The sequence below is a fragment of the Hippocampus zosterae genome, chromosome 2 (assembly GCF_025434085.1).
Source record: "Hippocampus zosterae strain Florida chromosome 2, ASM2543408v3, whole genome shotgun sequence".
In the NCBI taxonomy this organism is placed as follows: domain Eukaryota; kingdom Metazoa; phylum Chordata; class Actinopteri; order Syngnathiformes; family Syngnathidae; genus Hippocampus; species Hippocampus zosterae.
In genome coordinates this window covers 32580723-32600952 of record NC_067452.1, presented here as the reverse complement: position 1 = coordinate 32600952, position 20230 = coordinate 32580723, and the positions used below count along the sequence as shown (strand labels likewise).

At 41.8% G+C, this 20230-nt stretch overlaps 1 protein-coding gene across 3 annotated transcripts in view; it reads right to left on the bottom strand.

Moving 5' to 3' along the window:
* The window catches only part of LOC127596803 (plexin-A1-like), a 193560-nt gene that overhangs the window by 120274 nt on the left and 53056 nt on the right, over window positions 1-20230 (bottom strand). The gene's annotated exons all lie outside the window — the stretch shown is intronic.

Below are 20230 nucleotides of genomic sequence, written 5' to 3'. Positions count from 1 at the left end.
ATTTGAGGCATCGTTTTATGTCGTGTTTTACTTTTCTTCTATGCCATCATATCTTGCATGTACCGTTAAAGGAATTTAATAAGCTTCAGATAAGTCGAGGGCATAAAAACAAGCACGTCGATGCATTGAGGTAATGATGAATAACCTTTTGTTGCTTGGTCACCATGACAACTACGGGCAGTCAAACATCGGCTTTTTTACGCGTTTACACTATGAGAAAAAAATACAAACCCCAGATATTTGATCGAAAACCAAAAGCTGCCTGAAAGTTCTTCAACATTTCCCTCGAGTTTAAAAAACCCCAGTCGGCACAAAAGCTTTAGCGAAAGCCCGGTCATGTGTTTTGACGACCATTCGCCAGTGGAATGTCACAAGCCTCACGCAGGTCGGCTAAAGGCATGTGGCTAAAAGGGACATGAGTGGAAAGAATGATCATATCAATTCAAAATGATCCATCCATCGTATTGTTTACGCTTCTTATCCGGTTCAGTGTCACGGGAGTTGGAGATTATCTCATCTGGAGACTTTCTCAGCTGACTACACGCAAAAGGCATCGCAACCTGGCCAGTTAGTCAAATGCAAACGACCATTCACATTGAGTTGGGAACGTCAGTCTGCAGTTGGAAACAATTAATGAGATAGTGATGGAGTCACAAACCTGTGTATGCGACAATTTTTAACCCTTTCAGGGTCAGCGGTTACGAGAGTGGGCAGCTATTCAAATGTTGGTTTCTCTTATATTAATTCATCTTCATGTCACAGTTGTGCATCAACCACTACAATGGACCCTTGTTGTGTGTTGCCATCCAAGGTGATTATTTTTTTACATGCCTGAAGATGAATAAAAACACCTGCGAAAAAAATCCTTATATAGGTTATTTGTGCATGAAAGGGTTAAGGTGCAAATTTAACAGAAACTTAAACTTTAAGGAACTTCATTTTGTTCAGTTTCATTCGGTATCACACAGTAACCTGAAGACATTTCACAAATGCATGATAGATAATGCTCGACCCTTGCTTTAACAGACCGTGATCAAACTGAGGAAATTAGTGGTGAGAAACTGCATATCAGGTCTCAAAAAGTATACATCACATAAATGTTGTGATTTAAGCACAGTGGTCATTGAGGTGGGAAAAACGACGACTCATTCACAAAGAGGAAAGAAATTTCGGGAATTATTTTGTTGTAATAAAGAGCTAGGGCACACTGGCACTAAGAAAAAACAAAAACAAAACAACAAAAACAGGCTTTTTGAAATGTTTGAATACATCTTTGAAGCTCCACGCAAACACAAACACACACACACACACACGCACACACACACACAATGTTATCGGGTGAGTCAACAAGCGCGCCCGCCAGCATTGCATCCACTGAAAGGAACTGGTAGCCAGTCAGCCAGCTGTACTGGGCCAATGGTTTGTGTTGAGCGACTGAAGACTATAGAAGGTCCTCATGAATGCGTGTGTGAACAGGCTTACGTGGCTGATCTGCATGTGAAAAACATCAAGGCCTCACACACACACACACACACGATTCCTTTGACCCTCACAACGAAATACGCGCGCACACACAGACACACACACACACACACACGCACAAACACAACCACACTCTTAGCAGGGCTGTGCAAAATTCTGAATTACAGGAAGTGGAATTGACTTCAATGTAAATCAGATGAATCATAATTGCTACCAGAGAGCATGGGATAGTGTATTTCACTCGTATGCGCCAAACATCTCATCTGCTTATCTTCAAGAGGGTCGCGGGTGTGCGGCAGCCTGTCCCAGCCGTCTTCAGGCAGTAGGCACGGGACAGCCCAAACTGGTTGCCAGCCAATCGCAGGTCACACATAGTCAAACATCCGTTCACGCTCACAATCACACCCAGAGACAATTTAGAGTGGCCAATAAACCTACCCTGCATTTTATTTGAATGTGAGAGGAAAGAGGAGTACCCGTAGAAAACCCACGGAGGCACGGGAAAAAATCCTGCGCACTATGTGGGTGTTCGGCCGCGTCGAGTACCCGTAGAAAACCCACGGAGGCTCCTCCGAACAAAATGTCAATGTTTGGGCAACCATTCCAAAGCTGTAATATGGGAAATGAAGTACTGAAGAAGTTCCATCATATCGAACGAGTGTTTTTTACGATTTTAATGATGTGTTTTATCTGGGGAGGCTTACGTTTACACCAGTGTCACAAGCACTGCAAATAAAAGGCAACTATGCAACACTCTACTGCAAGACAATATAACGGTCTTTTTTCACCCCAAAGGAACAGTTGAACGATGTTCTCTGCCATTTGGACTTCTGTGAATTCAAACTTAGCTTTATTTGTCACGATTAAATGTCTCTCTTATGTGAGGCTCTCAATGCACCTCAACTCTTTTCTCCCCAAATACGTACGAACAGAATTGTCACGAGGAAAAAAGAAAGCAAAACATCTCTTTCGTCCTCTTCAAATATTCTGTTTCTATTTCCGGAGGAGCTGTCGATCCTTTTACCAAAGCCTCCTCTTCGTCCTTTTCATAAACTCCCTTTGCCTATATTTTCAAGGAATGTGTGACTGATTGTTTTTCTCCCTTCATGTGTGCAAGCGGGAGGAGTTTACTAGGTTGAAAACAATGCCAACACTGTTCCATTTAGTGCACAGGGAGAAAGAACAAATTTGGCTGTTTGTGTTGTGTGTAGGGAGGGGCAACAGACCGCATTTCTTGGAAAAACTAGCCATCAATTAGCATATTTTCCGGATTATAAATCACAGTTTTCGTCATAGTTTGGCCGGGGGTGCGATTTAGACCCTGGAGCGATTTATGTGTGAGATGATTAATATATTATTAGATCACTTTACATGTTATTTTCCACATTAAACCACAAGAGGGCACGCCGGGCCTTTGTCGATCAGTCGACGATGAGTCTGGCGTACGCAATATAGAAGAGGAAGGGCCGCATCCTCTCCAACTGGAGTTGGTCGAGTTGTTTCAGTGACACCAAGAATGAAGATTTCATTGGATTTAGTGATTTGGTGTCACACTTATGGTTTGCTAACTTGTTAGCGTGTTCTTTTTATCTGAATAACTTGAAATATATTATGTGAACATACCATATGTTCTCAGTTCATTGTTTATGCGTCACGTAAAGTTAGCATATCGTTCACTTATTCAGCCTGTTGCTCTGTATTTTTATTTTTATTTAAAATTGCTTTTCAAGATGACACTTTGTATGCAGCGATGGCTGTTTGAAAGTGCTCTATAAATACTGTTGACTTGACTTGACTTGACATGTCTGTTCTTGGTGTTGGATTTTATCAAACAGATTTCCCCACAAAATGTGACTTATATTCCAGTGCAATTTATACTGTTTTTTTTTCTTTACTATGCATTTTATGGCTGGTGCGACTTATGCTCCGAAGCAATTTAGAAACTGGAAAATATGGCATTTGGTTAATTGTTGTTGTTCCTGTTTTTTTAAGTTGTATTTAAGTTATTCAGTACCAGCCAATTCTAGACCAAGTCTGAAAAGACATTTAAAAACGTCTTTGGGAGTGAATGAGTTCAGTACAAATTTCCCAAGTGAGTGTGACCTCAATTTCATATTTATATTTAAAAAAAACACTCAGGAAAATGTGTAACATATGCAGTGCTGTGTGATTATATTATATAAATAAAATATATGTGAACTAACCCTCAATGTTCGGGGATACTGTTGAATCGAACTAAAAACTGTTGCTCGGGGGAGTTGTGTGCTCGTGGACATCTGCGTTAACGCCGTGTAGGCCTTAGCTGACATGTCATTTCGGTTCCTCTTTGCCACAACTATTTTTGACGGACTCAACAATGCCATCCGTTTTGCTCAATTGCCTCAAATCAATTAATTGACAAATTAGTTATCCTGCCCAGCCTTCAATGCGGGTTGTAAGCATCGTATGTGCAAATTGCAAATCCTGCAATTGTATGAGTGTACGGCGAGTGCTTCCTTTTCGTTAGGCGGGAGGCCTTCTTTCAGATGGCCTCATTTTTAATGGGGCAAAACAGCCGTCTGTGGTTTCATTACGTTTGACAAGATTTGAGTTGAGTGCAATGTCAGGCCTCCAGGTCTCAAGTAAAGAGGCAGATGACAGAGGGAGTTAGATGATTGGATGCGGGTGTGGGAGATATCGGATCATTTTAGAAGATATACTGCATGACGTGGGACAGGACCAAACTAAACAATTGCCTCCTTAAATGAAAACACCTCGACATCAATTCCTGTATCTCATCCTTACCTGTGAAACGTTTTTTTTTTGTTTTATTTTATTGGTTTTTTTTGTTTGTTTTTTTTACCTTGACTTTGACTTTGACCTTGACTTTGACCTTTAACTCAAAATCTATTGGGAGCAAACTAGCAAATGTTCTGCTTCCCAATGTGCTCACGGACATACATTTTTGTGTTACAATAGTTTTGAATGTGATGAATGGAGAGAGTTGAAACGAATAGAAATGACAAGCGACCATATTCATTCACTGTTTTACAGCTCCAATGCGCACCTTGGTCACAAAAGCAGTGACGGCCAAAATAATTTAATAAGAAAATCAGACTTTGACAAGTCATATAGCTGAATAAGATGTGATGGAACAGAATGTGACTTCACGGCCTCCTCAAGTCCTGGCTGCGAATGTGTCCAATCTGTGAGGGATTTCGTTATGGCCACGGGGTGCCAAAGAGCAGGGCAAATCAACATGGGTTGGGGCAACAGAAGGTGTGTGCGTGTCCATTTGTCCCAGCGCAAATCTACTTCGAGGGGGGTCCAGGGGATTTGTATAATCAGGTTTTTTTTCTTTCTCTCTCAGGAATCCCTCTTGGTCCCCCACCTCCTTATCCCATTGCAGCTTAGTGGTCCAACTGCCTCCTCGTTCGCCTTTCCCCTTAGCTTCTTTCACCCCTTCATCTCTCAATCTGTGCCTTTATCCACCGATCTTCCCTCGAGCTTTTTTACTGCCACTCAATTCCTCGTTCTCACTCCACTTTACCATTCATCCCTCTGACCTCATCCTCTTAGACTTATCCTTATCACAACCTTGTACGTTGTAAGCATTGAGCTCAGCGGCTTGGAATTACAAGCCACTCCTCGGGTCGAGTGAAGCTCTGTGATACCGAGCATCGACGTTTCATTGTTCACTGTGCGAGCAGAGTGTGTCACGCATTCCAGGAACTCAACTCCAGATCAAAATCGGCTACTCAGGTGTAGGGATATGGTGTATGGCATAGGTGTCAAAGTCCAGATTTGGCCCGCCACATCATTTTAAGTGGCCCGCGAAAGCAAATCAAACTTGTCAACTTCCATGATTGATGCTTGCTAATATCTTGCGAAATTTCAAATTATCATATGGAATAAATTACATATTTTAAGCATTTTCTTGTGACCAGAGTCCTCATCACAGTCATTTCAACAATCATTGAATAAACCATTATTCTTGACTTCTTGATATGGTCATAATGACCCTCCAAGGGAAACCGTGACTCCAATATGGCCCTCAACAAAAATGAGTTTGACACCCCTGGTGTATTGGACACGGTGTAGTTGATTTTATGATGTTGACAATTCGATAAAGTTGCAAGGATTATTTATCAATATCAGGGCAAGAGTTCTCTGGATTTGGAAGGGGACATTCAACTAATGATGGTTAAAGCAGAGGTTAAATAAAACCTGTTTTTATTGCCTCTGTCGTCAGTGAGAAGTTTTCAAGCATGGACCCTGGACCCTATTAGTGTTGTGTGATATTTAACGCAAGACAGCTGAGGTAAATAACGTCAAAACTCATATCAGTAGATGTTCCCCGTCACCTCTATACCAGAAAGCATTTTCATTTGAGATGACTTTGATGATGATCTTGCTGAATGTACAGTTATCCAATTCAAATACAGGATGAGACATGAAGTCTGGCAACAGGCGGCTTCACCTCACCTCGCCTAATCCCTCATTAACTGAAGTGAGGAGAGGAGGCTTCTCAGCGGCAAGTCTGTGTTTCTGTCGCTCTTCAATATGTTTTCAGACCCCATAATATGTACCCTTAATTTTCAAAGGAGGAGAAATCGAGAGCAGCATCTGCTTAAGTCAGCCAAATTGCAGCATACAGCACCGCTGGTTGTAAATGACACCGTACGGATGAAAGCGATTTCAAAACACAGTACCCGGTTTGCTTGTAAAGAGCTTCATACAGGCAGTCAGAGGCATTTCTCAAAAAGAAATGCGTTTACTCAACCAATATCCAGTTTAGTGTCATTAAAAAAAAAAAATCTGAATCATGTTATTTGTGTTTTACGGGGCTGAAATTAACAATCTCAAACAAAATCCCAAACTCAAGGTGATCGAGCCTTGGAATGCACTTCCATTTTAACTAGGTGACATTCTAGTGCCACTGCTAGTGGCATTTTTGAAAAGCTCTCAAAACACATCTGCTTTGGGCAGGCATCCACAGAGTTCATTGTTTGGATTTTTTTTTTGACCTGTATTAACTGTATGATGTTCGTTTTTATCATTTCACTAAGAAAAGCACTTGTAGAGACATCTCTGGGAGACGTTACACAGAAATAAAAGAAACAACGTATAATAGTTGACCTTGTTTTTGCCATCCAAAACATCAATGTTCATTTCATAGGTCAAAAAGAACAACTTGTAGACACTGCGCGCCGTGTTTAGTCTGCTTCTGGGTTTGTATCCATTTCACAGATTAGCTGGACAAACACAGGACAACCCGTTTCCATGTCACGGGTCATCAAATACTCCCTGTGCAAATATTAAACCCGCTTTCGAATCCCTGGACTCGCCGAGAGAGGGCAAGATAACGGGTAACAATAGGCGGAGAAACTGGAGACATGTTTTGGTGTTCCCACTGTCAGCTCAGTCGGCAATCATGCATCCTACTTTTTTTCCTCCCCCTTCTAATCTTCTACGGTAGGACTAAAATCTCACCGTCTGGTTTCATGGACATGATGACTGAAGTTGCACATAGGACAAAGGCTAACATTCAGGAAATTAAAGATCATTATATTTTTAGAAGCATCAACGGATTTTGCGATGGAGCAGCGCATCGTCAATTAGATTAAGTCTCATCACTCATTGGGTTATCATGGAAATAAATCCCACAGAAGTGTGTACGTACGGCCAAGTGGTCATTTTGAATGAAGCAACAATACATTTTGTCGCAATTCCTTCAACAAACCAGAAGCAAGAAAATCAAGGCCCTTTTCCAAGAGATGGCTGAGCATCAGATCAATAAGTTAGAAACCACAAAGTACATTCAGAGAAAGTGTTTCTACCCACTGAACAATTGCAAGACTCAAGTAATTCTTATCAATTTTGTTGCAGTTGGTGCGTGAGCCTGTGAAATTTAGCTCGGGGCCCCAACTGCCTGCCAGCTTTACAATAACATTACATCGGCAGTGTTATTTTTTCCAATGCTTACATTTTAAAGTGGTCTGTATGAATAGGACTACTAAAAAAATAAAAATTCTTGGGGGAATACGACAATTAATGCAGAAAATTGTGCAGCAATATTAATTTGTGCAATGACCCGTTTTGCATATTTTTGCTCGGCGCTCTTCCCTTGCAATCATGAATTATACAACATTATTAAAGATCACAGTACCTATTCCAGTCCAATAAGATATCAGTGTGACACTCTGACATAACACACAATATCATTTTTGCAATATCATTAAAACATGGCACAAAATGGAGGTCATAGTAACTTGTTGCTTTAAGTAAAATGAATGCACTTATTAAAATATGCCCCCCGCCGCATAGCCCTCCCAAACAAAAAGAGAGCAGACCTTCACGTGTCCTAAAAAGTGTCACTGTAGCTCTGTGATGCTGGACATCTCACAGCCATTCCGCTTAGTGACTTTGCATGGCTGATTGAATTAATGTTGCATCTGCTTGTGTTGACATGGGAACCCTGCAGTGATGTTCTGGTGTTGTCTGTTCCTGTTGGGTCTTCCAACTGGGACAGCCAGCCAGTGGAGCCAGGCATGTCTGTGCGTGTGTGTGTGTATGTGTGTTAACTTCTAAGCCACATGGCTCGGGGGTAATCATGTTTGCAGACGGGTTGATAGGTTCACATTCAACAAACACACCAAAGCACTCACATGCAAACAATTCCTAGGATTGTCATACGTATTTGGACATTTTTTGCATAAGGGTATATGTCGCTTCCAAGTAAAGGAAGGCACACCTCATGATTGAAAATGGGGAAAAAAAATCATAGCAGGTTCAAGAATAGGACACAGCTGGAGGGATGCTTTAAAAAATAACATACAAAATATTAGCATCAGGGGAAATGATAAATAAATCCATTTTCCGAATCGCTTATCCTCACAAGAGTCGCGGAGGGTGCTGGAGCCTATCCCAGCTGTCTTCGGGCAGTAGGCTGGGGACACCCTGAACCGATTGCCAGCCAATCGCAGGGCACACAGAGACGAACAGCCATCCATGCTCACACTCACACCTAGGGACAATTTAGAGTGTTCAATCAGCCTGCCGTGCATGTTTTTGGAATGTGGGAGGAAACCGGAGTACCCGGAGAAAACCCACGTGGGCTCGGGGGGAACATGGACCCTCCACACAGGGAGACCTGAGCTGGAATCAAACCAGGTACCTCTGCACTGCGAGGTCGACGCGCTAACCACTGGACCACCGGGCCACCCTTGACAAATAAATACTGCACTGTAAATAAATTAACCTAGTCCTGATTTTAATGTAGGGCTTTTCAACTATAGCACAAAGCTTTAATTTACGTTGTACGCATTCCACTCCAATCCGACACAGCTGTTTACCACACTCTTGATGGCTCCTCAGCATGCTTTCAGCATCGGGAATTCAAATTCATCAACTGAAGTCAACCACCAGTGCAATGGCGCCAAACTTTTTTACCAGTCTGTCTGTACTACAAGGGGCCAAGAAGAAATGAAGAGATATAATAAAAGGTGAAAATCATTTTGTCCATACAAGGTATGTTGGTCACACATAAGATGTGTTTTCCTGTCCGTACATGACAATCCTTTGAAACTAATTACGCACGTTATACGCATACTCCCTTGATCATGAACTAGCATGCTTCAAAAGAGTATATGCATAACTTTGGAGTAAAAAAAACCAAACAAACTATGAAACGTGCACAGAAACGGTTTTAAAAACGTTTCTGGGAAGCGCAAAAACTCACTAGTTTATCGAGTGAGAAAGAGCTCATTTGAGAGAGAGTCCGTGACTGTGTCCGTCTAGACCTTGTTTCCTTGGAGTCGCGCTAAAGGCATCAGGCACATACTCATGCATGTGCACACGGGCTCTGAGGATATTGTGTGTGTGAGTGTGTGTGTTTGTAGGCGTGTGTGTTCCAACAAACATCACGTTTGTAATTAGCCAACGGTCTGCTAGCAGGCTCGCACCGATGCTTGCTGAATGACAATGGGGCCAAGTTCATCACAAGGTCAAGAGTTCAGAAAGTGTCTGCCACACATACGTTCTAGACAGATATTTGCCATACAATCCCACACTGATAGTATACAGTACACTTGCTGACATATGCTATCCATTCCACACACGTGTCAATGCACGCATACATTCTGAGATAGTTGGACCATCTGGTCAGTGTCACTGTTGTCGCAGTGAAACAATGATAGCGCATATCGTAGCCATGCAAACACAGAATGTGTCGGTATGTCCGCGTGTGGATGACGTTTTGTCGTTTCACTTCCCCTTTGGTTGGAATGGTGGCAGGACCCTTCTTGCACCACACGATAAAAAAGTTTTCATGAGTCTCCTTGAAGAGATTTAAAGGCGGTGTTGAGTTGAATGAGACAGTGACACGCCAACGCATCTCGGTATCTGTCCTCTTGGCAGCCGTCGTTATGCAAATAACTGCAGAGCGACGCAACGTGCCGGAATGTGACTTTTTGGCGAACCAGTAAGCAGTAATCATCTTAAGGACTATGAGTGCAGGAATCAAACGAGGCCATTTACTATCCAGTGATCCCTAATCCGATAAGCTGTCATCACTTCACTCTGAGGCAATTTAGAATAGACAAAAAAATATATGATTGTAGGACAACAGAAATAGCTTCATCCGACTCCTTTCTATGGCTATCAATGCCAATTCCACATTTTGAGCTTGTGTATCTGATGAAGGTCAAATAACGCCTTATATTTATTTATTTATTGTGGTGTGACAATATGGCTTGCAATAAATAAGACAAAAAAGACAAGTGCGTGGTGCACCCAGTTATGAGGGAATGCAGTGAGTTGAGGAGGGAGGCAAAGACAGGAAACAATCAATCAAACTCGACCCTGTTCCCTCCTTTTCTTGCTTTATTAAACTTCCTCTTTGTTGCCCTTTGACCCCACAGTTCCCAGCTCTCCAGGAGCTTCAGAAGAGAGAAAGCTGATTTTGTTTTCCCTTTTCAACCCTGAATAAAAGCTTTTTCCCCCCCCGAGGCTGACTGACAATATAAAAAATATAACACTTTTATTTCTCTCTTTTCAGAGGCAAACAACTCATGATGACCGAGCTGGGAGCGACACAGCAAATTGCAGGTTCAATCCAAATAAACTATTGGGAGAAAGGGGGTCGGGGGGCTATACATACAAACACACTGCTGTCCCCCATGGGCTCTAATAGAGCTTGATGCCAAGTAGTCGAAGTCACATTTCCTGCACTCCGTGATTTGCCGACCAATTTGCGCTTTGCTGTAAAATGTGTTCCCCTTTAGCAATCTGGAATTAGAATGGCCCTGCAGTGCAACAACATATAGTAGGCTGACATACAAACACTAAGAATGAACTTAGTAACTCCAAGGAAAAAGGAATGGTGCTTAACATATTCAGTTTTTTTTTTCATGTAAACTGGTCATAAAAGACACAGTGCTAACTAAGATACTGTGAAAACAAACACTGCAATGCAAAGCACATGTTCACCACAAGTTGAAATGAGTCTTCTTAAATTGAGTAACAGTGATTTCTTCTTATCACTTGTAATGTTCAGTGAATATTCCATCCATTTTCTGATCTGCTTGTCTTCACAAGGGTCACTGGGGGTGCTGGAGCCGATCCCCGCTGTCTTTGGGCAGTAGGCGGCGACGCCCTAAACCGGTTGTCAGCCAATCGCAGGGCTCACAAAGACAAACAACAATCCGCAAACAACAATCCGCGCTCACACTCACACCTTGGATGAGCGTGCCAGGCATGTTTTTTTGGAATGTGTGAGGAAACCGGAGTACCAGGAGAAAAGCCACACAGGCACGGGGAGAATATACAAACTCCACACAGGAAGGCCGGAGCGGGAATCGAACCCTTCACCTCCACACGATGAGGCAGACGTGCTCGCTAATCGCGCACCGCACTGCCCACACGAAAGAATAGGCACCTTAAGTCACATTTCTGGGTATGCTATGGTATTTCGTAACAACTAACCCTTTTGATTGGAACACAATCAAGACTTGTTACAATCAGAAGTCACAAACAGCATCCTGAAAAAAAAATGACTCCAAGATTTCTGCACAAAGCCCCAAAACAAATGAGTCATCAGGTTCTTGAAGTACTTATCCAGCAAAGAGTGCTGACCTCAGCCCAAAGCAAAACCTTTGGGAGAAAGTGGAATGTGGACTGTAGTCCAAACTTCATCAGCTTTCACTTGTGTATAATAATGTCCACAGGGCTAAAATTAAATTTGATAAACTGAATGTGGGCGGTTATGTTTGGGTGTCCACAGAGTTCTGGTTCTAAAGTGCACCAGCTCGTAGGCACAAGCATTGATGCATGCTGTCCAAGAATCTGTTGTCCGTCTGTCTCTCACTCTCCTCCATAATCCCTCTCTCCACATTCTGTCATCTGTCTGGCAGAGTCAATTCGGTCAAAGAAAGAGACGGGAGGAGATGGAAAAGGAGCGAACGCAAGACTCTTGGCGGCCATGGCAAAGGCTGTTTGGGCCGATATTGTGGGCTGTGGAGAGTCTTTACGTCTGTAATCCCTCCCACCCCCGCAGTCACATCAATCAATCTGTTCCTACCCCTCAAACTCATTCACTAGCAAGATCTGTCATATCCATTATACTGAACAGTTCAAGTTGATTATCACTTGGAAATATATATGCGGACAGTGAACCACATTGATAATTAGGGGAAGTATATTGGGAATGTAACATCCACTTAAATTCGCAAAAACATTGAAGAATGAAGGTCCCCAATTATGGAACATTCTAAACGTTGAACAATGAAATTTCTGCTTATTTTTACATTTTTTTACGTACTATGCTTCAAATGGAGGGCATTGTCCATTTAATGGCACTTATAAATCAGTGTGTGTCTAAGAGTAAAGTTTAATGTAGTGATCTAGCGCATGGTGCACATCTTAAATGGCTCAACAAAAACTCAAGAAATTACACAATTATGATCAAGCATAAAATGAAGGCTGCTATTTACTACTTACCGTATTTTCGGTACTATAAGGCACACCTAAAAGCATTCAATTTTCTCAAATGCCGACAGTGCGCATTATAATCCGATGCGCCTTATATCGGGATCAATATTCTGATTTCTAGGATGTAGTAGTTGAAATGTTCTGCAACGCGGTTCGTTGCAGCTGCAGTATTTGTGGAAAGTGCTCTATAAATAAAGTTGGATTGGATTGGATTTTCTTTAGCGTAACTCCATCTAGTGCAGTGGTTCTTAACCTGGGTTAGATGGAATCCTCGAGGTTCGATGAAACAGTCTCAGGGATTCGACAGAGCCTCTGCCATGGAGGTTAAGGCATGCCCGACTCAACATGCCAATTAGTAATGACACACCCGCTTGGCCATCACTGGCTGGTTCATTTTGTGCATAATTAAAAAGCGTATACTTTATAATTATACTAATTTTGTTTACATTTTTCTGTTTTTAATAAGAGGCCATTCATTGAAGGTGCGCCTTATACTCCGAAGTGCCTTATAGCACAGGAAGATACGGTGCTGACTATTTTTGATATAAGGCTCAGTGAGTTAAATCTTTCACAACAGAAGATCCAGTAGAATGCATGGCCCCATTCAGTGTAAAACTATACAAATGCACAGATTGTATCTGCAGTTGCCCAGTCTCTTGACTCCAACTTGTCCGTCTGTCTTAATGTATTTTGATCTACGTGTGAACTGTTTGTTTTAACCTGGGTAGTATTCAAAAAGTCACTTTCAAAAAGGCAGACTTGCTGTGATAGCTGCCTGCCGGGCATGCAGCCAAGCAATTCCCAAACTATAATCCTTCTTTTTCTTCACTCCCCAATCAGTTAAAGGTGGGGGGGGGGGGGGGGGGAGTTGAATAGTTTAAACGAGCTGTGATGTCATAGGAGTACATAAAAACAACACAAGAGACGTGGATCACCTAATATGAGGGATGATGTGACTGTTACATCCCAAAGAGGCTAAGACTCGTGTACTGTAATTCAGGGAAGGCAAAAAAAGTGAAGGGAACAGAGGAGAGGAGGAGAAGTAAATGACAGGAAAAGAGAAGGGGAAAAACAAGAATATACACCAGCAGTAGAATCTTGAGCAGGACTCACCAACAAAGTCTGTAAAGACATCAGGTAGTACCCTAGGACCACATTTGTACACTGCGATCTGCTCTAAAAAATAGGTAATGGAGCATTGTGATTATCCAGGAATGTTGTAGAAGTGCTCATTTGAAGATATAAGCACATTAACTGAAATGCGATGTTGGCTCCTGATAATGTATCTCTTTTCTTCCCCTGTTGATATTTTTTTCATCATGATCATTCATGAATAATAACATACTACAGGTCATCTGCATAAATGTGAATTGTTTTATACTCAACTATGAACAGTGCTTGGCTTTATATTTACCCTCGTGTGACATTAAAATGCAAGGCAAAAATAAGTTGACGTATCTGCGACTAGACTCCCCTTCGCACTAATGCCGTTAAAGAGCGACCATCTTATTGTGTCAATAGACTTTTACCCTGGCTAACCTCGCCTTATACTCACATGATAGATAAGAACATTAAAATGCTTTGAAGTTGAAACTTGAAAAATCCTTGTAAAGTTACGAAATGTTTTGTGAAATGTTTAACCCTTGAACAGACTTTTTTTTTTAATTCATTGGGAAAATATATACAAACCCCAACAAATGGGTGGTTATCTAATGTCTCGGAAGAGATACTCAACCTTTGAGAAGCTGCTGAATGTCACAATGCCTGGACCCGACTGCCTCACCCCGCATTTTTCTTCTACTCCTCAAACAAATTCGATCCCGTTAAGACGGGTCATGGTCATGTGGTGGTCTTTTGAATGCCAGATAAAATACAATACAGCTTTATTTATATCGCACTTATACAAACCCTGCAGCTGTAACAAAGCTCTTTCCAGAACATTTAAAATACTACGTCCAAGAAATCTGAATATTGATCGATATATCAGGCACACTGAATTATAAGATGCACTGTCGATTCTAGAGAAAAGCAAATGCTTTTTAGGTGCACCTTCTAGTGTAGAAAATACGGTAGTTTATAATAGGTGGATGGATAATATCAAAAGGTTTTCTTCAGATGAGAAATCAGTGACACCACGCACTTGTCATAAAAGACTGTGAAGCACTCCATGTGCGTCTGAAAGTTAACAGACGGACCCCCGTATATGTGCAGGAATAAATGACTAGACAGATGGGGCAGTCTAGAGGAACAGTTGAGGAAGGCTTTACACTGCAGCTGCCCTTTTCTTTTTCCCTTTGCAGCAATCACACTAAGGCACACCAAAACCTACATTGGCACCACGTTTATTTGGAAATGTGGGTCTCTCAATGTGTGCGCGTGCGTGTGCGTGTGTGTGTGTGTGTATGCGTGTCGTGCGCGTGTGCAGCCTTAGCATCAGGTGGACAGCTCCCACTCTACATGAGGAGAGCGCAGCTGTCCGGATTTTAAAAAGACACATAGCATTGTCGCACACATCTGTTCTCAATGGTTCAATGAGATTTCATCTAAAGATAATGCATTGTAATGAGCAGTGTTCCTGGATGCTTGATTTTATTCATTTCAACCGTCCCCTACTCTCACCCCCTGAATTAAAAAGGCTTTCAAATTCTCGCAAGCCGTTCATTGCGACAACATACAGAATACAATATATATATTTTATCATGGTCACCACCTTCGTACAATGTCCCGCTAAATTATATTACCTCAGTCTTTTTCAACTTTAATATTATACCCAAGGAAATTTGATCTGTAACAGGCATCATGGCAACTGATTAACCCATCACAGAGCCCAATTTGCATAATTTAAATGCTAAACAATTTAACTCTGAGAAGGATTAGAGTCAATGGTACATGTACATTTACATTTTACATACATACTATTACCTTTTTGGTCACATTTGAACTGATTTAGTAAGATGTTACCAACACAGCATTTAAAAATAAAAAAAATTAAAAAAGCAAAGTAATGTTGGTTTACAAAACCCAATCAAAGATATGATTCCACAACACCACTGCCAAAAAACAAATAAACTGTTTAGTTCAATATAAAGAAAAAGAGAGTCATTGTTTGTTTCAACAATAATTGCATCTCAAATGTAGTGTCAGGTCAAAGTGCTATTCAAGCAACACAACACACACTGCCGTGTGTCTGTTTCATATCCATCCATCAATTCGTGTAAATGCAAAAATGCGGGGTGGTCCAGTATGGATCAAGCCCATCACACCTGACATCAGCGCAACAGTTGTCTGACTAATCCTCTGGATGTTGTTCAACCTCTACAGATCCGCGTGTCCGCTGCGTGTCCGCTGCGTGTCCGCATATGACAGCAACAAGGCTCTTTCTCTTGGATGTTTGCTTTTGGACTTTCTTGAGGTCGTTATGTTACTGTGATCTTGTTCTGTTTTTCCTGTTAAACTTTATCTTGTCTCAGGCATTATTTGACACATTTAATCATGTTCAAGCCTCCTTTTCAGGGTTTAATTAGGTCTGTTTCAGTCCCGCTGACAAATGAGTTTCGTGCGCATGTGAGCTATATGCGTGAATTGTCGTTTGTCAAATAGGTGCCCTGATGGCGACCAATCCACGGTGTAACCCGCCTCTCACTCGACTTCAGCTGGGATGGGACAACAGACTCCAGCTCACCCGTGACTCTAGTGAGGATAAGCCGTACATTATGGATGGATGGATTGCCTGGATGGATTGTGCCTCTGAAACTACTCCATTGTCTTTATGTACTTAAAGAAATATATTTTTGCACCTTTTCTCCCAATGTTCCGTGAGTTATAGTTGTGAAAACATCAGCAGAAATAGAAATCTGGAAGTGAATGGATTTTTAATATGCATACAGGCATTTAACGTCTTCTAATAATAATAATGCAATTAACTGCACATTTTCGATTTACCTTTTCCCTGGAGTGGAAAAACAACTGAATAATTCAGATTGCATAGTGAAACAAATGAACGAATAATAAAGTAGAGTAAACGCCCTTCTATCGCAGGGCTTATGTCCGGGAACACCCGCACAGACCACAGGAAACAGCGGAACTTGAGAAGGTTCCTGCAGTGTGTTCGCAGTGCACGTGTGTGAAAGCACGCTGCATCCAAATGAGAATTAAATTCAACTCGTTAGCAATCCGTCAATAAAGCCCAGCTCAGCAGTATATCAATGCCTTTGTTTACTTGGAGTTGGCCTCGCATACCAGCATAGCAAGGGAGACGAAATACGAAAATAATCAGGTTAGTTTAGCACTAACTAGCACTAAGGAAGCCAAGATTAGTCAACAAGTCACATTGACATTGAATCAAAATTGTCAACGATGAATTCAAAAGTATAGGAAACACTTGATTACATATTTATTTATTTGGCTCTTTGTTTTTCTGTACACCTTTGGCCGTAACACAGATTCACAGCAGTACTAATCCTTTTCATCCATAATGTAAACAGAAGCATTGTGGGCAATGCAGCGTGATGGCTGACTCGTGTTAGCAACAGAAGCCGAGAATTAGAGCACATTTCACCCAAAATACTAAATGTGATGCAAACCTCCCTTATTTGTCAGCACAGTGGTGATAAACGAACATCGCAAAAGGAGGCACGCTGTGATTGATGCCTGATTTCAGAAAACTGTCGTGTCTGGAAGCTAGCATTGGCACACATAGGCTGCTGTGTGCGCTTGATGTTCAGCTTGATGTTTGTTCCGCAAACACATTGTACCGTCTACTTTCGATTACCCAAGCATAAGTCAGTGAATTTAAGTTTATTAACAATCAAAACACATTTTTGGGGTCCCCGTGGTTGACATTGAACAGGCGCTCCCTCACAATAACTCGCGACCACACACACAGAGTGTTGCGTTTATGAACTCGGACATAGCAGCACTCAAGAGTAACAGAACGTAACATATTTGCTACAAGCCCTCAACTACCTTTTACATTAAAAAGCGAGGCTTGGTGTGTTGATTTGAAACTCATTGATTAAATGGTAAGTGAATAGTGAAGGTGAAGAAAACGTCATGTTTCTAGCGTGAATTACCACCATCTCACAGTGGATAGGTTAAACTGTGATGACTCCCTCTGTCTCCCAAAACACCAGGACGTCTTCCAACTTATAAAAGATTCATTAGTTCCCAAACACATCCATCCAGCTCTCCATGCACATCAGTAGCCCCCACCCATTAACACTGCTCCATATTCTTCCACTGGGACATCTGAGATAATGCTTCGTTCAAGGACACGGGGGCTAAGACATAAGAAGCGATAGCCCACTTGGGAGTTCAACCCACAGCCGCAATGGCACAGTGGCTGCGTACAATTAGCCTCTGTCCACGAGGTTGCGAAGGATTCCTGCTTTTGAAATTGGAATCAGTGTATCATGGCTAAAGAATATTGCTGCCTGAAAATATTACTTTATTTTCCTTATCTGTTGTGTTTGAATAGCATGGTGAACACAACATTTACTAGGAACTTTCTTGGGAGATTACTTACTGATCAAAATGGCTGGGACAAGGATACTGAAAGCATGAAAGTAATAGGACATTATCCCACTAACCAGTTCCTGGAATCAAGGCAGAATTAGTGTGCTCAGGTGTTGCGCGCATCTGCTCATTACAAGTTTGCACTGGCAAAGAGACACCATGGGTCGCTTCCACTCCAGACACCAACATTGAAAACAGCAGACTTTCAACTCGGAATGATCAATCATCTTTGCCCGAGCTGGCGTTTTTGCCATTTAAGCAGACTGAGCTGCCGTTACACTGCTTCAATCATCATCTGCCAGTCTAAATGCTAGTGCTAATTAGCATTCCCATGCTAAATTACCTCCCATCCCGTGTTCCCTGATTAGGTTTAATCATTCTGACAGCCAGTTTTATAGCTACGATTGCCCACTAGCTCAAAGTGTATCAGAAGAGATTAGCGAGCGAGAGAATCGAAATGGGGAAACTGACACTTTGCGAGGTTGAGAGGTATATTGCAACAGAGTTGACATCACAACGAAGGCATTGCACTTTCAAAAAAGATCAAGATGATAAAAGGAAGAGAGCAGCTTTCATACAGTTTGATCCTGATCCAGACTCAGGCAAACAACGGTAGAAAGGTCATGCCCCACCTTTGATACCCCCGATGTCTAAATAGAGCCCCTGCCGCTGAGTGGCCTAAGTGCCAGCATGGAGTCAATCATCTGATTGCCATGGTTAGCTAGCCATCAATGTAATCCAACCTGTCCTGTCATTCAGACTATCTTCCAAGAGAGAAAGAAAAACACCTAACTTCGGTGCCTGCTCACAGGCAAATGATGAAATGGGGTGAAACTCTTCACACCTCGCCCATTACATACCTTAACGGTGCTCGCTCATCTATTTGACTCTTTCTTACTTGCCTCTTTTGTGTTTTTTTTTCTCAAATCTGTGAAATACTTCACATCGTTGAGTGTTCTGTTTCATCTTGACTGATGTGCCGGGAGTGTCCTCCTCTCCAAGGTAGACCAAAGAGTAGATGAAATGAAGCGGATGATGGGATTTTCAGGGTTTTACGAAGAGCTACGGGCTTTTTTTTTCCTCCAAAGATGTTTCTGGCAAACAGCTCCGAAGTCCACAAGTAATGTAATTTTATACTCTTGGAACACTCCCAAAATCTCGTCTCCATGCTAAGTGACGCGCTGCGTTGTCGGAAAATTGTTAGAAATTGAGAGGGGAAAATGTATCAAGTGAAACGGCACATGAAACAAAAAGGCTAATACAGCATAGACAACCGTTTGCTTATACAAATAATAAATACCCCCCAATGAATGGCAATGAAAGCATGCGCTATCCAGCCATTGCACTCTCCATTTGCCTCCACCTCACTTTCTTTCTGTTCCCATCGAGTCTCCCACATATTGCTTCTTACTTTTATTTCCTACTTCAATTACTGATGGCGATACTCCAATTTCTTTAGACTTAAAACAAGGCTGTCCGATTCTTCAGCCTAAGGGCTATTTTCTTGATATATCGTTAAGATTCCTGATCTTGTATGACTTGAATTATTGTAATCAACGTCCCGTTTCGCCAACTCTGTGCTCTCATAGGTGACAGACAGTATGGCAGCGCATCCAGCTGCATTGATGAGCATGAAGACATTGGCAGCACCCACATCATGCGTCCCTCTCTCACCAAGCAGAGAAAGGCACCATATGACAAGAAATGGGATTCCAAAGAACGGGATATCATCCAAGATTTATTGGCCCTTTTCACTCTTCATAGACACACAAATCATCATTCTGCACACACACACATATATATATATATATATATATATATATATATATATATATATATATATATACATCTGTATGTACACACACACACAAAGACATATAGATGCATACCAAGGGGGTCAAGCGCAAGGACTAATGGGCAAGGTTTCAGTTGACTCAGCAAAAACCAGACAGAAAGGAAACACTCTAAGGAAGGAGTCGTGTTTGTGCTAGGGTGTGGGTGAGCCAGTTAGTGTGTGATGGGCAAAGGTGATAAATAGCCTGTGTTAAGCCGTGGTTTACAATGGGCCGTAGTTCACAAATTGCCATGCGTCTCGAAATAGTGACAAAAAACAATACGATGTAACAAGTGGTAAATTGGCACGTTTTGGTCTACTTTTCTATAAGGCTTGATTCTTTGCATCTCATTTTGTTCAGTAGTCCAATTTTAAGGCTAGGTGTGTGTGTGTATTGAGGGTGTGTTATATGGCCAAGCACCAATACCGGGT